The sequence below is a fragment of the Hyperolius riggenbachi genome, chromosome 6 (assembly GCF_040937935.1).
Source record: "Hyperolius riggenbachi isolate aHypRig1 chromosome 6, aHypRig1.pri, whole genome shotgun sequence".
Classification (NCBI taxonomy): domain Eukaryota; kingdom Metazoa; phylum Chordata; class Amphibia; order Anura; family Hyperoliidae; genus Hyperolius; species Hyperolius riggenbachi.
Window position 1 is genome coordinate 224,243,338 of NC_090651.1, and position 13,465 is coordinate 224,256,802.

Consider the following 13,465-nt stretch of genomic DNA (forward strand, 5'->3'; position numbering starts at 1 on the left):
GAAACACATATACAAAACTGACACAAAACTGACAGGACAGGACTGGACCAGAAATATATAGATTTATATGTGAACATAGTTATAGAAACACATAGAAACCTCATGCCAACTGTCAAAAACTGACAGGACAGGACACCTTTTTATGTTTAAACCAAGCAGGGCCGGCCTTAGGTTTCACAGCGCCCTGAACGAAACCTGATTTTTGTGCCCCCCCCCCATCCCCTTTCCACGTGCATATACACACGGACGCACGTATACACACACACAGGCCCATATGCAATTCCTTTTCTCCTGAGATATCTCCTAGGACAGTGGTTCCCAACCTTTTTGACGTTGTGACACATCACGCCAAATGCTCAGATCTCTGTGACACGTCACGTATGTATAATAGAAAAAATATTATTAATAACCACGAATGGATGGAAAGAGTTCCTTATCCTGAATACACTTAAAAATGAAGGCTAGAACCTTTCAGGAATATTAATAAAAACAATCAGTGGGACAGTTAGCTGCCTCCCCCCCATTTAGAATGAAAGCACAGCACCGACAATTTGCACCACGCGTTATAGCCGCAGTGCGCCCCCTCCAAAGCGCCCTCAGACTCAGTATAGGTAGGTAGCCAGGTATAGGTGCCCCCAGTATAGGATCTCATGTGTAGGTGCCCTCAATATAGGTTGCCAAGAATAGGTGCCCCCAGTATAGGAAGTCAGTTGAAGGTCTCCATCCCCCCAATAGGTAGCCATGTGTAGGTGCTTCCAGTATAGGTAGCCAGGCGTAGGTGCCTCCAGTATAGGTAGCCAGGCGTAGGTGCCTCCAGTATAGGTAGCCAGGTGTTGGAGCCCTCAGTAAAGGCAGCCAGCTATAGGTGCCCTCAGTATAGGAAATTAGGTGTAGGTGCCCTCAGCAGGGTCGTTGCTAGGATCCTAAAGCCCCGTCTACATGGGGAGAGATTGTGGCGATCCGGCGGCTCGATTAGCCGCCGGATCGCCTCTTCCGCGTGCCCGCCGCGTCCCCGCTCGGCGCGCGTGCGCGGGAATCAATACCCGCTCGATTCCCGCTCGTCCCCGCGCCGCTTATCTGCCGCTCGATTCCCTGCCATTGTCCCCTCGCGGGGAGCGAGCAGGGAATCGGCGGTGCTAAGATCCGTCCTGTCGGATCTTATCAATTGAGCCGCATCAGCGGCTCGATTGATAAGGAGCATTGCGGCCGCATCTACGTGTGTAGATGCGGCTTAAGAGATCCAGGGCACTTTTAGGCACTCCAGACAAAAAATGGGTGTCGCCATACACCAGAATGTGGTTGTGGGTGGAGCCAAAATTACATGAACTTAACAGCAGTCTAAGGTGGCCTGTTCAGCAAAATGTTGAATAAAGCCCCCAACTCCATTAATTAAAGATGCAGCATATCACATAAATAAGCAGTGCCACTTAAACATAACTAGGCAGAGTTACCTGGCTTCTGTGCTTGCTGGTCTGGCTTGCTGCTGGGCGAGCTCTGCTACCAATCCTTCCATATCATTCCCTGACCTTTTAGCGGATCCCCTCCCATGGTTCCACGGACCTCCCATTGAGGCAACACAACTCCCAGCATGCCCCCACAAAACCACAGCTCCCTGCGTGCCCCCATAAAGGCATCACAGCGCCCAATTTGTCCACATAGAGGCACCATAGTACCCAGGATACACCCCATTTCTGTGTGCTTTGGTGCCATGCTAGGTGCTATGGTGTCATGTTGGGTGCTGTGGTGCCTCTGTAGGGCATGCTGGGTAGTGTGTTTTGCCATGCTGGGTGCTGTGGTGGCTCTACTCTGCCTGGGGTACATCCAGGGCACCCCAGAATAGATCAGGGGCACAAGACACTGATCTTTGGGGCTAGCAACGCCCCTGGCCATCAGTATAGGCCAGGGGTCGGCAACCCGCGGCTCCGGAGCCGCATGCGGCTCTTTTTCTCCTTCACCGCGGCTCCTAGGCGGCTCCAGTGTCAGTGGCTGACTGGCTGCGGGGCGCATGTGACGTGTGCTGTTGTTGCTGGCCGGCAGCCTATCAGAGAGGCCGCCGGACCAGTGCCGTGCAGGGCTTCGGGCGGCCATTTTCCCGTAGCCCTGCAGGCAGGACGTGACGTAGGTAGAGCATCGTGGGAGTTGCGCGCCACTAGGTCGGGACCGGAGGTCGGGACAGGAGGACATCGTGACAGGAGGTCTTCTGACGAGGTGAGTAAATGGGTTTTTTTTTCAGATCTGCTTGGATTGTGCATATGGGGGTCATATCTGCGAACTATCTGTGCATATGGGGGTCATATCTGCGAACTATCTGTGCATATGGGGGGTCATATCTGCGAACTATCTGTGCATATGGGGGTCATATCTGCGAACTATCTGTGCATATGGGGGTCATATCTGCTAACGATCAGTGCATATGGGGGTCATATCTGCTAACGATCAGTGCATATGGGGGTCATATCTGCTAACGATCAGTGCATATGGGGGTCATATCTGCTAACTATCTGTGCATATGGGGGTCATATCTGTGAACTATCTGTGCATATGGGGGTCATATCTGCTAACGATCAGTGCATATGGGGGTCATATCTGCGAACTATCTGTGCATATGGGGGTCATATCTGCTAACTATCTGTGCATATGGGGGTCATATCTGCTAACTATCTGTGCATATGGGGGTCATATCTGCTAACTATCTGTGCATATGGGGGTCATATCTGCGAACTATCTGTGCATATGGGGGTCATATCTGCGAACTATCTGTGCATATGGGGGTCATATCTGCTAACGATCAGTGCATATGGGGGTCATATCTGCTAACGATCAGTGCATATGGGGGTCATATCTGCTAACGATCAGTGCATATGGGGGTCATATCTGCTAACGATCAGTGCATATGGGGGTCATATCTGCTAACGATCAGTGCATATGGGGGTCATATCTGCTAACGATCAGTGCATATGGGGGGTCATATCTGCGAACTATCTGTGCATATGGGGGTCATATCTGCTAACTATCTGTGCATATGGGGGTCATATCTGCTAACGATCTGTGCATATGGGGGTCATATCTGCTAACGATCTGTGCATATGGGGGTCATATCTGCTAACGATCAGTGCATATGGGGGTCATATCTGCTAACTATCTGTGCATATGGGGGTCATATCTGCTAACTATCTGTGCATATGGGGGTCATATCTGCTAACTATCTGTGCATATGGGGGTCATATCTGCTAACGATCAGTGCATATGGGGGTCATATCTGCTGAAGGATTGTGCATATGGGGGTCATATCTGCTAACGATTTGTGCATATGGGGGTCATATCTGCTAACGATTTGTGCATATGGGGGTCATATCTGCTGAAGGACTGTGCATATGGGCATATATATATATATATATATATATATATATATATATATATATATATATATATTATAGCATTATATATAGCATTAAGGTAAGAAACAATATATGCAGTGTTAGATTTGTTTTATAATGGTTTTGCGGTTCCCAGTTTTTTTCTCTTTTCGAAACCGGGTCCAAGTGGCTCTTTATGTCTTAAAGGTTGCAGACCCCTGGTATAGGCAATCAGCTATAGGCGCCCCCTTGGAAGCTGGCGCCCTGAGCGACCGCTCCAGACGCTCATATCAAAGGCCGGCTATGAAACCAAGCCTAAGCCCCCACTTCAATGCAGAGTTGAGACAAGAGGAGGAACGCAGTATATCTGTCATACACGGAGTGATCAGTTCTCATCTTGCACTGCTGACTTGCAGTCTGCTTCGACCATGTCATGTCCTGTAGTACAACTGTCAAGTGACCATCATGGTCAAAGTGGAAGAGAAGCCAAGCACTGTGGGCAAAGGGCAGTGTCCAATAGGCAAATATACCTGTGACATAAGTGGCACAGGCAAGCTCCACAACCTGCGACAACTCTTTTCTAGACTCTGGGATGAGGGTCTGAGATTTACCTAAACCAAAGATGAACAGATGGCAAACATTGCTTACTCAAACTTAACCTCGTTAGCGGTAACCTCGAGTCAGGCTCGGGACGGAAATCCGCAGCTCAGAACAGTAATCCCGATCTGGATCCGTCGGAGGTGTGGAATGTGCAGGGCTGCCGCAGATCTATCTATCTATATTTTTAGGGTCTGATAGCTTGTGAAAAAATTGCAGTGCTTTTGGGAAAAACATCTGGAAATAATCATACCTCCAGGTAGGTTAAAGAGTTTCCAGCTATGGTGGGGGTACTGTCTGAACACAATCACAGTGGTCCTCCTTTTGTGTCCTACCTGATCATGCACCTCCATTACTGTGAACCCATGCTATGCATCTGAGTGAACCTAACTTGCCTAATCTCCATGCTCCCCTCCAGTGACTGACTAAGCATTACCTGGTACTCATACTATGGTGTGTGATCTGGTTTTCTTGTATTCCTGTATTGTCATATTGCTGTATGTCACCCCTAAATATTGTCTGTAACCTAAATTAATGTTCAGCGCTGCGTAATAAGTTGGCGCTTTATAAATACAATAAATAAATAATAATAATAAATAAATAAAATATCTGCAGTATTAAATTCCTCAGCACCAGCCCACAGCGACACAACACAAATCAGGTTTTCTTTTTTATTACAGCTCAAATACACCCTGTCGGAAGAGACACAATTTACTTATCTCGCCAACCCCACACGAATAGATTTTAATGCAATCTTCTTAAACAAATACATTTCTTAAACTATGGATCTAATCATTTTTTTTCACCATCATTGGCTTCAATTCATCAAGCATTACCGCATTCGGTAATGCTGAAAACAGCTGAGTTAACGGAGCACTTAAGAAAATGTTAATTCATCAAAGCTGTTACTGAATGAGAAGCTGAAATCACAGAGCAATGAGATAAATTACCGACTTGTGCTCAACACATGTCAGCAAATGTCAGTAAATGTTAATTCATCAAGGTTACCACATTCGCTAGCACATTCGGTGTTTATCTCCAGCTCTCCCCTGTCGTTACAGGCTTCGAAAGCCTTCTGTGTGAATGTTTTCATGATTAACAGGAGCAGGCAGCCAATAGAAACAGCCCCTGTTCTCCTGCAAGTGCTGCTGATAGGTCACACAGGCTTCTCCACACAAGCTTCCAGACCTCCCAGGCAGTGAGCAGAGATAACGGGACAAAAGATATCCCCAGATGTCCTTCGGTGGTTTAACCCTTTGAGTCCCTGTTTGAATATACAAAGATGCATGTGGTGAAATCACCAAGCATGGCATTTGTAAAGTCTCCAGGAAGTTTATCTACGTTGTGGCAAAGAAGTAAAATGTTAAGAAACACTGATGGACAGATTCAGAGCAGCAGAGGCAGTATAAGTAACAGTAAATATAACACACGTTTACATGTAAAGGGATGTCTGGATGCCTTCTATTGTTATCAGCTTGTAACAACACAGAGACATTCCAAGCTGCTCTGCACCACTCTGCCGTTATCTAACAGCCTACTTCGGTAACTTAACGAACCTCTACCACACATGGGAAAATATTGATGAATTAGCACAGTGAAGTGTAAAATACCGAATGCGGTATTTTAACCCTCCTGGCGGTTAGTTGTTTTTGCCAAAAAGGCAAAAATCCTTTTTTTTTTAAATTTTTTTTTTTGTTTCATGTAAAGCTACCAGAGTGGTAGCTACATGAAACACCACTAGAGGGCGCATGTGTCCCTCTAGTGCGATCGTCGCCGGCATCAATAGCAAACAGGGGAACGCGTATATAACGCGTTCCCCTGTTTGGCTTCTCCTGTCGCCATGGCGACGATCGGAATGACGTCATGGACGTCAGCCGACGTCCTGACGTCAGACGCCTCCGATCCAGCCCATAGCGCTGCCCGGAACTCATTGGTCCGGGCAGCGCAGGGCTCTGGCGGGGGGGGGGGGCCCTGTTGCGCCGCTGCGTGCGGGCGATCGCCGCAGAGCAGGGGGCGATCAAGCTGTACGCGCGGCTAGCAAAGTGCTAGCTGCGCGTACAGCATTTTAAATGAAGAAAATCGCCCCACCAGAGGCTGAGATATCTTCCTGCGCGGCATAGCCCGAGCTCAGCTCGGGCTTACCGCCAGGAAGGTTAAGGACTGGGATTTTGTTATCGAACACCCTTTGATGAATTGAAGCCTTTGTCTACTTCTCTGCCTGATATATAAAAAAAGCTCTCAACAATCTCTCTCCCCTGTACATCTCACTAGTTTCCAACCACAAACTTAGATCTGCACATGACCTACTTCTGTTCAGTACAATCACCTCATCGTATTCACATTCACAAAATTTCTCACGAGCCTGGAGCCTCTTCTGGAATCTCCTTCCAAAACACATCCATCACTCTCCAACCTTTGAAATCTTTAGGGGCCCTTCAAACTGGCTCGTTGCATTTTGCCGCAGCCTAATGATAGGGCAATGATAGTGTATGGGGCAGTTCACATTGCATGCGCTGTGAGTTGCGCCAGAAGTACCGTATCTAACGTGAACGCAAACCTACGTTACTGTGCGACTCCTGCGGTGGACCGGAAGTCATGTAAGTTTATGGCAACGTGCGTGTTTTATATGACTGCCACAAGTTTGTGTATTTTGACAATACACTTCCACGCACGTCATCTATTTGGCCACAACAAGTGAGAGCTAGAGAGTCTTAGAAATGGATAAACAACTACATTGGACCTCGACTTGTTCAGAGCAATTTTCTATAGTTGCAATGATTTAATCTAGCTTACTTAAGTTGGCCATACACTGGTTGATGTGGACATCACATAGTTTCCTCTCAGATGATGATCTGATCAGAGACGGATCTAGCTGATCGAATCCCTCCACACAGATTTTCAATACATTTCAGCATAAACTCTATGCATGTTTGTGGCTAGAGATGTAGTGAACGGTTCGCCGGCGAACCGTTCCAGGCGAAATTTGGGGGTTCGCGTTCGCCTGGACCAAGCGAACTTTTGCGGAAGTTCGATTCGCCCCATAATGCACTATGAGGGTCAACTTTGACCCTCTGCATCACAGTCAGCAGAAACATTGTAGCCATTCAGGCTACACTAAGCCCTGGAGCCCCACGCCCCCCCTTATATAAGGCAGGTTTGCCGGCCATTACACCCACTCGTGTGCCTGCTAGAGACAGACTAGGGACAGCTGCTGCAGACTCGTTCTCCTAGGGAAAGATTAGTTAGGCTCTTGGCTTGCTCCTGGCTGATTGTTATTGCTAAAATAGCACCCCTCAACAGCTATTTTGAGAGCTCTAATGTTTTCCTGATGTGTTTTTTTTTGTGTGTGTGTTGCTCACTGAATTATACAGCCCTATCTGTTGCAGCTGGACCTTGGTAATTGTTATTACTGTGCCAGCCAGGCCCTGCCTAACTATCTATACTGGGACACCTACCTATGCCTACCTAACTACTGGGGCACCTACTTACCTATACGGGGACACCTACCTACCTACCTATACTAGGGGACCTACCTATGCCTACCTACCTATACTGGGTCTCCTACCTATGCCTAGCTAACTACTGGGTCTCCTACCTATGTCTAGCTAACTACTGAGGCAACTACCTATGCCTACCTACCTATACTGGGACTTCTACCTATGCCTACCTACCTATACTGGGACTCCTACCTATGCCTAGCTAACTACTGGGACACCTACCTATGCCTACCTACCTATACTGGGTCTCCTACCTATGCCTAGCTAACTACTGGGACTCCTACCTATGCCTACCTACCTATACTGGGACTCCTTCCTATGCCTAGCTAACTACTGGGACACCTACCTACATACAAGAAAATAATAAGGTCGTTACTTCATTGTGGACAGACCAAATTTGATCAGCTGGACAGTCACTGTTGTTCTATCATTGAGCTACCACAGCCCGGCGACCATATAAGCTTGAAAACCGCCACGGCCTACACTCTCGCCATGGTGCGCACCAGTCCAGCATGGCCGTCACTAGGCAAACAGCTGTTTGCAGTGCGTAACACAGTGAGTTTGGTGCGTCAGTGTGAAGCAGAACTCTAATTACACTCCCTGATTGATGTATACACATGCAAGATGTTTTTAAGCACTTTAGGCCTGCAATTTAGCATTCAATGTGATTTCTGCCCTTAAAACGCTGCTTTGCGTCACATTCAGATTTTTCCCCGGGACTTTGGGCATGTATCCCACTCCGCCATGCCCCCCTCCAGGTGTTAGACCCCTTGAAACATCTTTTCCATCACTTTTGTGGCCAGCATAATTTTTTCTACTTTTCAAAGTTCGCATCCCCATTGAAGTCTATTGCGGTTCGCAAACTTTTCGGCGAACCGAACCTTCCGCGAACGGGGTTCGCGAACCGAAAATCGGAGGTTCTCGACATCTCTATTTGTGGCAGTAATGTGACAAAATGTGGAAAGCTTCAAGGGGACCGAATACTTTTGCAACCCACTGTATATGGTGAGAACATACAAACTCCATGGAAATAGTTGCCTAGCTGGGATTCAAACCGGGTACCCAGCGCTGCAAGGCGAGAGTGCTAACCACTACACCACCATGCTGCCCAGTGTATGCCTACCTTTAGTCATACAAGAATCACAAGTGAAACGTGTGGTCAGCGTTGGCACTGTGCAGGATGGGCAGGAGCAGCTTGTCCCAGTTAAGTGAATAACTACTCCTATACTATAGATCTCACATTACTACCAGACCTGTAAGGGCCCATTCACACTGGAAAATGCAAGGTTTTGCGCTGGTGATTTTACCACAATTATCACGGTAAACTCTTGCAATTTTTGACCGATCACGATTAGCGCTTTTTAGCATTCTAATTGCAGTTTCTGTAGAAACGTGGAAAAATGCTGCATGTACCGCATTTTGCGATTGCCACAAACCGCTGGCGATCGGCGGCGGTGAGAACACTGCCATACAGTTAGCATTGCACTAGCATTTTAAAGTGTAACTGTCGGGCATAAAATCAAAAATCAATACTTTATTTTTATCTGGTAATCAAGTAATAAGGATGCTAACCAGGCAATCCAAAAGTTAAAATCTCTATTACTTTTCTTGCTGATAAATGATCATTCCCCAGTTTACCTGACTCTTATTTGGTACATTGATGCACAACCCAGGGCATGCTGGGTTGTCTTTTTTTGCTCCTGTACATTAGTTTAGTCTGAGGGGAAATAAAGAAGCAAAAAAAAAAAGACAACCCAGCATGCCCTGCAACTTCTTTTTTTGCGGCAACATACCAAATAAGAGTCAGGTAAACTGGGGAATGATCATTTATAAACAAGAATAGTAATAGAGATTGTAACTTTTGGATTGCCTGGTTAGCATGCTTATTACTTGATTACCAGATAAAAATAAAGAATTGATTTTTGATTTTATGCCCAACAGTTACACTTTAAAAAGCATTAGCGCTCGCCGGCGATTAGCGGTAATCGCCCCAGTGAGAGCAGGCCCTAATAAACTGGGCAGCTACTTAACTTCACTACATAAATGCAGTTGTGAACTAGCAATAACTGATGAGAAAAAAGTTTTAATTCCTCCTATATCTTGTTACAGTCAGCTTTGTTAAGATACACAGGATAGGACAAGGTAGTAGTTCTGGTATTGCCATAGTGTTTGGAAGGAAAAACATAATATGAGCTGGAAGTTCCCTTTTGTATTGAGTAACGGGGCTTTCCAGGCACACACTGGGCTTGTTCACACATATGTCTGTGCCTTTTCCCAGCATGTAGGGGCACGTTCAAAGAAGAAGCATTGTTTTAACTGATTTACTGTCAAAATCAAATTTGACACAAACCACATTTATTATTTTACTTTCAAAAGTCTATTTTCCTTGCCCTGAAAAAACTAAGAGGGAAAAGGCAAAAACTATGGCAGAGCTTGAAAAACAACAAATCCAGACGAGGAAGCTATAGAGCTCTGTAATGGTTGACATACTGGGAGACTGCAAGCAGAGCCAAGTGTGTTACTGTGTGAGTGAAATTCCACTTTTGTTGAGAAACAAAAGCAGTATCCTCAGTTAACCTCTAAACCCTGCCAGGATTATGGTACACATTACTCTTATCTGGACTGCAAAATACAGCTATTCCAAGCCACCTCACAGGAAATGTCAGGCAGGAGTGTCAAAACCTACTGCCAATCACGTATTAATTTCAGGTGTAATGCTGGGAATATACAATGAGTGTTTTCGTCAGATTTAATGCCTGATCAATTTTCCGATTAATTTCCATTCACTTCTATGAGAAAATTGATCAAAAAAACTATCGAAATCAAATTGGGCCTGACGGAAATTAGCTATCGAGGGCAACGAGACATCTGTTTGCCAAAAAAAAACAACTCATGGTGCATTCGTAGCATTACACCCAAGTAACAAAGGTTCCTGCCTTGGGCAGATACATTTTGTGCAGGCTGCAGACCAAATCAGGCACTGCTGTCATGGCTACAAAGACGTGACATTCTGACTTGCTGTTAGTTTTGAAAGTTCATTGCTGGCTGTAAACTGAAATGGAAAGAAAATGTTTTGATGGCAATAAATCGCAAACAGAATACATCCCGTGGGCTGGGTTTGGCACGCTCTTTTACTATCTTTTTAACAAACCCACTCAGTACCAAATGGCTTAAAAAAGAAAAAGTTTTGAACAGTTCTATTGAGGGGAGAAGTGAGCTCACATGATTATAGGATGCATGAAACACGTCTGACACAGAGAAATTACATAGGAGTGCTGTCACTTCACTCCACTGCGATGTAACCCATCAGGTTATTAAAGCAGACCTGAACTCAGAACTTCTCTGCTCTAAAAGATAAGCAATAGCATAATAACCTTTAAGGAAAAACAACTGTTACAGTTGATACAAATTCTGCAGTGTGTCTACCTCCTGCTTTCATGGAAGCAGACATAGGGTTAACATCCTGTGTTTACAAATTAGCTGCTCTGCCAGCTGACACAGATAAGAGATCAAATTACAGTTGTGATTAGTCACAGTTGAGGGGGAATCAGACAGGCTACACTCTCTAAAAACATACAGGGTGCATTTCTCTCTGTTTTCCTTCTGTCTTGTGAAAGAGTTCAGGTCCACTTTAATGGAAAAAGCAAACATAATGTGGACACAATGACTGGGGAAGCAGGGACAGAGATGAGGAAAAATGGGCATAAGATATTACAAACAGAAGAATATCAGTAATTTTACAGATATTCTACAAATCACCTGTTATCGACAGTAGAATATCGGTAGTGTCATTGATATTCTACGTATCCAACCCTCACACTAACCTTCCATGCTTCTAGGCCTAACATTAACCCCACCTACACCAAACACTAATATTCAGAAGGGGGTCCAGGTAGGGATATATTATAAAACCCTGGAACTGGACTTTCAGATGAAACTCCAGTCAAAATAATTATTAGCAGTAATTTACCGAATCAGACTGCTATGCTTAACATTGGTTCTAAAGCGTTGTACACGCGCTAGATAATCTTTTACTGAGATGGTAGTTATATCTTGTTTACAACCACCCCCAGGTACTGTGTAGTGATCCTTCTAGTCAGATTACTGAATGTTAAGCGAGAATCTAGCCCATTGTGTTTTTACTAACTCTGCCATTGAAAGCTGCTTGCTTGTGTGTGCCCCATAGTCCTTCCTCCCATCTCCATTGACAGTGCATGCTGCTTGGCTATAGCCAAGTCATGTGTCTGTACAGCGCACATTACCAGTAATGTCACCCTAATGATCAAGTGACGATGAATAAGGGTGACATAAATCCAGTGTGTAAATGAGGCTCTTAAACACTCTATCTAAAGATAAAAAAATACTCTTTTTGGAATATTTAGACTGCCTAGGTGAGATAATAAGAGCACAACTAATTAAACAATATAATCCCAATAAACAAGTAGAATACATACCCATTAACAAGACATACAGATGCAATAAAAAATATGTGAACTCTTTGGAATTAAATGGATTTCTGCACAAACTGGTCATAAAATGTGATCTGATCTTCATCTAAGTCACAACAAAAGACCATCACAGTTTGCTTAAACTAATACCACACAAATAATTAAAGGTTTCCATGTTTTTATTGAACATACCATGTAAACATTCACAGTGCAGGTGGAAAAAGTATGTGAACCCTTGGATTTAATAACTGGTTGAACTTCCTTTGCAGCAATAACTTCAACCAAATGTTTCCTTCAGTTGCAGATGAGACGTGTACAGCGGTCAGGAGTAATTCTTGACCATTCACCTTTACAGAAATATTTCAGTTCAGCAATATTCTTGGGATGTCTGATGTCAATTGCTTTCTTGAGGTCATGTCACAGCATCTGAATCACGTTGAGGTCTGGACTCTGGCTGGGCCACTCCAGAAAGCACATTTTATTCTGTTTAAGCCATTTTGTTTTACTTCTATGCTTTGGGTCATTGTCCTGTTGCAACACCCATCTTCTGCTGAGCTTCAGCTGGTGGACAGATGGCTTTAAAGAGACTCCGTAACAAAAATTGCATCCTGTTTTTTATCATCCTACAAGTTCCAAAAGCTATTCTAATGTGTTCTAGCTTACTGCAGCACGTTCTACTATCACAGTCTCTGTAATAAATCAATGTATCTTTCCCCTGTCAGACTTGTCGGCATGTGTCTGGAAGGCTGCCAAGTTCTTCAGTGTTGTGGTTCTGCTATGAACTCCCCCTTCCAGGCCCCTCTATGCACACTGCCTGTGTATTATTTAGATTAGAGCAGCTTCTCTCTTCTTTCTTATCTTTTACAAGCTGGATAAATCGTCCTCTGAGCTGGCTGGGCTTTCACATACTGAAGAATTACAGACAAGGGCAAAGCTGTTTGCAGGAAGAAACGAGCAGCCTGAAACTTCAGTGCATGAGAACAGGGGGAAAGAAACACACAAATGATCTCTTGAGATTCAAAAGGAAGGCTGTATACAGCCTGCTTGTGTATGGATGTATTTTCTATGTGTGGACATACTGTACATCAACCTACTTCCTGTTTTGGTGGCCATTTTGTTTGTTTATAAACAAACTTTTTAAAACTGTTTTTAACCACTTTTAATGCGGCGAGGAGCGGCGAAATTGTGTCAGAGGGTAATAGGAGATGTCCCCTAACGCACTGGTATGTTTACTTTTGTGCGATTTTAACAATACAGATTCTCTTTAAGTTTTCCTGCAAAAAGTCTTGATAAACTTTGAAATTCATGTTTCCTTTGATGATAGCAATCTGTCCAGGCCCTGAGGCAGCAAAGCAGCCCCAATCCATGATGCCCCCCACCACCATACTTCACAGTTGGGGTGAGGTTTTGATGTTGATGTGCTGTGCCTCTTTTTCTCCATATGTAGTGTTGTGCGTTTCTTCCTAACAACTCAACTTTGGCTTCATCTGTATAGAATATTTTGCCAGCACTGCTGTGGAACATACAAGTGCTCTTTTGCAAACTTTAAACGTGCAATGTTTTTTTT

The 13,465-nt window shown here is 44.8% G+C and overlaps 1 protein-coding gene across 5 annotated transcripts in view; it reads right to left on the reverse strand.

Annotated features, from left to right (window-relative positions):
- The window catches only part of LOC137521345 (2,7-anhydro-N-acetylneuraminate hydratase-like), a 272,083-nt gene that overhangs the window by 120,036 nt on the left and 138,582 nt on the right, over positions 1-13,465 (reverse strand). The window lies entirely within an intron of this gene.